General features: G+C 38.4%; 1 non-coding gene across 1 annotated transcript; it reads left to right on the top strand.

The window, feature by feature from the left end:
• The first annotated feature begins 933 nt into the window (after window positions 1-933).
• LOC127089603 (small nucleolar RNA R71) lies at window positions 934-1,040 on the top strand. Its single transcript, XR_007791178.1, has one exon. It is a non-coding gene; the product is annotated as a small nucleolar RNA R71 (small nucleolar RNA).
• The last annotated feature ends 4,881 nt before the right edge of the window (window positions 1,041-5,921 follow it).

The raw sequence follows: 5,921 nt of genomic DNA, 5'->3' as shown, positions 1-5,921 counted from the left end.
TTGCTTTTATTCTCCTTTAGTTCGTCTTCCTCCTCAGTTATTTTACTAGGGTCTTGGTGCATGGTTGGATTTTGAATTCTAGGGTTGGTTGGCCCGTCTAATTCTGTCCCACTTCGTAGTATAATAGCATTTGCATGACCTTTAGGGTTTGGTTGTGGGTGTCCAGGAAATTTACCTGCAAGGGCATCAGTTGGTGCTTGTTATTGTGCCACTTGCGAAATTTGTGTTTCTAACATTTTATTATGGGTGGCTAAAGCGTCTACTTTGCTTGTTTGTTGCTTAATTTGCTCACTAGTATGTATGTTTTGATTTAGGAAATCATTATTTGTTTGGGCCTAAGTAGCTATGAAGTTTTCCATCATTATTTCAAGGTTTGACTTCCTAGGAGCATTTAGAGCAGTTGTGGCAGCTTTATGATATCTCGGTGGTACATAGGTGTTTGGTTAGGTGCATACAATGCGTTATTGTTTTTGTACGAAAAGTTCAGATGGTTCTTCCAACCTGGGTTATAGGTGTTTGAGTAAGGGTTTCCTTGTGCATAATTCACTTGGTCTGTAGAGATTCCTGTCAAAAGTTGACATTCAGGGGCAGCATGCTCAGGAACTTCGCATATCTCGCAGTTCGGTGCTACGACGACCATAGTGGCTACAAGTGTTATGGTCAGGTTTTCTATCTTTTGAGTGAGAGCATCAACCTTAGCATTGACATGGTCAAGACTGCTTATTTCATACATACCGCCTTTCGTTGGAGGTTTCTGTACGGAGGTTCTTTCACTTCCCCACTGGTAGTGATTCTGGGCCATACTTTCGATAAGTTGATAAGCCTCATTGTAGGGTTTATCCATCAGTGCACCACCCGCGGCGACGTCTATTATTAATCTTGTGTTGTACAAGACACCATTTGTAAAAGGTATGGATGATCAACCACTCTTCTAGACCTTGATATGGACAAAGCCTCATCATGTCCTTGTATCTCTCCCATGCTTCAAAAAGTGATTCATTATCTTTTTATTTAAACCCGTTTATTTGGGCTCTTGGCATATTCGTCTTACTATGTGGGAAATATCGTGCTAAGAAAACTTTCTTCAACTCGTTCCACGTAGTGACAGATTTGGACGATAGAGACCGGAGCCAAGCTTTAGCTCTATCTCTCAGTGAGAAAGGGAAAATACATAGTCTTATTGCTTCGGGGCTGACACCATTCACTTTCACTGTGTTTGCGTAATGCAAAAACACTGACAAATGTAGGTTCGGGTCCTTAGTGGGACTACCGGAAAATAGGTTTTGTTGTACGGCTGACAACAACGAAGGTTTTAGCTCAAAATTATTTGCCTCGATGGCAGAGGCAGCGATGCTGTTATGTGGTTCATTCTGCGAAGGGATGTCATAGTACTTGAGAGGGCGGTTATGTGGTCCTTCAACCATCTTTGGTTCTATAGCTGGTTTGGGAATAGGGATTTAGGATCGGGAAGATTGTACATGATACGGTATTCACGTATTCGGCGTTCTAATCTTAGATAACATTCTATTTCATCGAATGGTAGCTTTAATTTCTCGCCTTGAGAGCGAGTACTTGGCATACAATCGACAAATTAAAAAGGGAAATAGTTTTGTTTGTCTTATTCTATACTGCACAACACTGGAGTTACGATATCGACTAAATTAGTCCTCGATAGTGGCGCCAAAAACTTGATCATGACTTAGTATGTCTATAGGATTCGTGACTGCAAGTGCACAGTCGTATTGCGTAGTTTTAAAGATTATCGAACCCAAAGGATTAATAGTCGAACTTACCGTTATCTAATGTTACTACGTAAATCTAAGGCTGATGATTTCTCTAGGGGGTAAGGAACAATGAGAAATAAATACTAACGAAAACTGAACTTTAATAGAAATATTTAATAGCGGGATATCGGTATGCAACAAATCAAACTTAGGGGATTCGATAAATAGTTGGTGTAATCTTAAACGTCAAAATACTCTTCAGTAGAAGTTATTTATTTAAAAGACTTTATCTCACACTCTCGTGTTGTTGACTATGACTATACTCTTAAACCAAAATGCTTCACTCTCGCTGTCTCATTTGAATTAAAAGTAATTTTTGGAAATCAATATATTCTAATTAATCCTAAAGTGCTCTCGTTGTATTTAGAATTAATGTCTAGTTTCAGCTATCCGGTTAAAACCTCAAACTCTTGTTTTATTGACCGTAACCCTTGTTTGCTTTGTAGTCTTGTACGAAAACAATTTTAATTTTAGAACAAGAAACTATAACCAGAAAAATAGTTTATAAAAGTCAACACCAATTATTAACGAATCCCGTCATTTTAACGGTCTTTACATACCGATATCGAATGGTTTAGTCAGACATGGATTTGAGAACAAACATGATATTGTGATAATTAAACATAAGACAAAGCATAAGCGATCAAAATAAACAATTAAAGTGGAACCTGGAATATAGACCGAAAAACTGGAATTAATGTTGGTTCTTGAATTCAAATAATACCAGCACGCTTGACAAACCCGATACAGAGTTATAACCAAAATCAATTGCTAAAACTAAAGTCGCAATAGTCCCCTGATATGGAGAATATATTACTTTACAAGTAAATATATTCTTAAAATGCTAACAATAAAATTATGGCTGAAAGAGACTGTCCTTTCCTTGAAGACCGAAACCCTGATTTATACCCCTAATCCTTGTCTTGAAAGTTGCCTTGAAGATCTCGTAGTGGGCGTGGTTGGTTGACCGAGAAAAATGGAGCGTGGAGAAAAATAAGGAGGAAGTGGTTTGGTGGCGGGTGCCACAACCCTAGGTAGTGGGTGAAGCTAGCGGAAATATACCCGAACGTATCGCACGCTCGAACATACAGTAGAGTCGCCATCGAACTTTATTTATCCCCAAAGGGAAGGGAAAACATCGATAAAACCCGGGGGAAAGGGGTATGCTGGGTAAGGAAGTCGGTTATGCAAGGGGGAGGTATTAACACCCCTAACATCCATGGTACTCCATGGGAACCATTTTGATTGTTCTCGCTCGAATAGGTGTTATCTAAAGATTACTTGTAAAAGAATGGGGAAAAAGGAAAAGAAATAGATAAAGTGCTCGGTGAGGATTGGGGCCCTCATGTCTACGTATCCTCATAATGCAATGAGGAATTCAGAGCTCCGTAGTTCAAGGAACCAGAAGTGAGAGGTGAAAAGGAGTGTGATAAAGGTATGGTCTGAACCAAAGAATAGTATTTTGAATTCCAACAAGGGTGAAAAGATGAACCCAAGAGTAAGGTGGTTATTACCAACACGTGGACTAGAAGGCCGCCACTATAAGGTAAAACCAAAAATGAAGGAATTAAGTGTTTGAGGTTGTAGCCCAAACATCTCTTGGTTCACAAGGTGCCGCAAGAAGGAGTGCAAAGAGGTAGTGTATTTGGTCAAAGATAACGGGTATATCACATGGAGTGAATGATGGTAGAATATGAATGTATCATGGAAATGAACAGAATGAGGTGACCAGAGTCACATAATTGAATATTTGGTACATGTGACTGGAGAAGTATTGTTTGAAATCGAAAGGTGAAAGTGTATTGGAATCCATAAGAGAAGTGGGATTTGTACCATAGAGGGAAATAACTCTAACCGCTGTGTGGACCAGCAGGCCGCCACTATAGGGTGTTTATCCAAAAAGGAAGGAATTAAGTGTTTAAGGTTGTAGCCCAAACAACTCTAGGTAGAAAGACGGACTACATTAAGTGTCCTAAAAGGATGTATATGGAATTCCAAAGAAAGTGTATTTCAATGTCAAAGGAATAATGTGTCACTGGGTGAACAATTTATGATCGAAGGTAGGTAACGGATAGTGAAAGATATGAATGATGCCCTAAGGTGAAGGAGGAATTAGAAGTATGCTCACCAAGGATTCACATCCTCGTGCCTACATATTCCCATCGTGCAATGAGAAAGTCAGAGCAATCGTAGTTCGGAACTACGAGAATATATATATATATATATATATATATATATATATATATATATATATATATATATATATATATATATATATATATATATATATATATATATATATATATATATATAGAGAGAGAGAGAGAGAGAGAGAGAGAGAGAGAGAGAGAGAGAGAGATTTGTCTAAGCAACAGGGCTCACAAGACAAACACCACTTCAAGGAATGATTGTAGTATTGGATAGTATAAAGAGTAGTATATTACTTGTTGGGGAAATAATGTTGGTGTAAGCCTTAGAGGCCAATACTTTTGGTACTTGTATCGAATTATTTATTAATAATAAAAGGCTTTTTCTTTATTATGTTTGTTTAATAAAGTCCCTAGAATAGCTAGTCCGTTTAATGTATCAAGTATGACTTAATCATGAGATCATATTAAACATAAGGACACTATTCTTAAAGTATTCGTAGTCAAGCTTTATTGTGAAGTGGGATAACATTAAAGCATGATGACTATTATGTTTATAGACTGATGATCGCATCTCATGGATCATGGATAAAGAGTTATCAAGTCTTAAACATAGGTATAAATATTAAGAGTAATATTTATACTGGATTGACCCACTATGAGAATACTATATAGAATGTTATGCAAAGTGTCATAAGTTATTCTCATGGTGATAATGGTGTATACCACCCTTCGACCTGAAACCACTATGGACCCTAGATGTAGAGTCGAGTGCCTTATTGCTGATCAAACGTTGTCCGTAATTGGATGACCATAAAGACAGTTGATGGGTACTCCACGAAGCATGCTAAGGGACATGAGTGACCTAGATGGAATTTGCCCATCCTGCGTAACAGGATAAATGTCTATGGGCCCAATATTGAACTGGACAAGGATGACACGGTCTATGCCTTGTGTTCAATATATAGACATAAGGGCAAAAGGGTAATTATACACATAATTATTATCACAGAAGGATTTGTCAGATCACATGACATTTTCGTGTCTTTGGTAGCAGTGATGTGTTGCTAGATACCGCTCACTGTTTATTATGTTAAATACGTGATTTAATATAATTGCCAATGCCGCGAAAACCTATAGGGTCACACACAAAGGACGGATTGATGAGAGATAGAGTAATTAAGGAATACCGTAATGTACGGTGCCCTTAAGTGAATTATAGAACATCGTAAGGTACGGTGTACTTAAGTAGAATACGAAATATGGTAAGGTACCACGCGCTTAAGTGATTTTGGCATATTTTAAGATATGGGCCATATACACTTGAGTGGGCTTTTTAGCTTGCAGCCCACACAAGTGGTTCTATAAATATAACCCTTGTGTAAAAGCATTGTGGCAGTTGAAATTTCGTTTCTCTCTCTCTCTCACTCAAAGCCTTCATTCGTAGCAGCTAGCACTGAGATTGAAGGAATCCGTTCGTGTGGACTGAGTAGAGGCGTTGTCATCGTTCAACGTTCATGATCGCCACAAGAGGTAACGATTCTATCACTGATCATGCCCATTCGTAAGGATCATTAAAGGAGAAATTTTAAATTCCGCTGTGTTTTGGATCGCCATTATCTTGGATCCAAGAAAGAGATAGACTCTGTATCGAAGAGCAAGATAGGCATTTACCAATACGTGGACTAGCAGGCTGCCACTATAGGGTAAAGCCAAAAAGAAAGGCTGAGTTAGATGTTTGAGGTTGTAGCCCAAACAACTCTCGATTGGTTAGGTGGATTGTCACTAGATCGTCCTAAAAGGATAGACAAGGAGTCCAAGGAGAAGTGTGATTGATCTCAAAAAGATGGTATTGATAGAATGAATGAAGAATGATTGATTGGATGATAATTAAGATAGCTCACGAAGAAACTGGGTTCTCCTGCCTACGTACCCTTATAGTGCAATAAGGAAATCATAGCTTTCGTAGTTCATCCCACTAGGGTTGAAA

The sequence above is a fragment of the Lathyrus oleraceus genome, chromosome 5, assembly GCF_024323335.1.
Source record: "Lathyrus oleraceus cultivar Zhongwan6 chromosome 5, CAAS_Psat_ZW6_1.0, whole genome shotgun sequence".
Lineage (NCBI taxonomy): Eukaryota > Viridiplantae > Streptophyta > Magnoliopsida > Fabales > Fabaceae > Lathyrus > Lathyrus oleraceus.
This window is presented reverse-complemented; position numbering and strand designations above follow the sequence as displayed.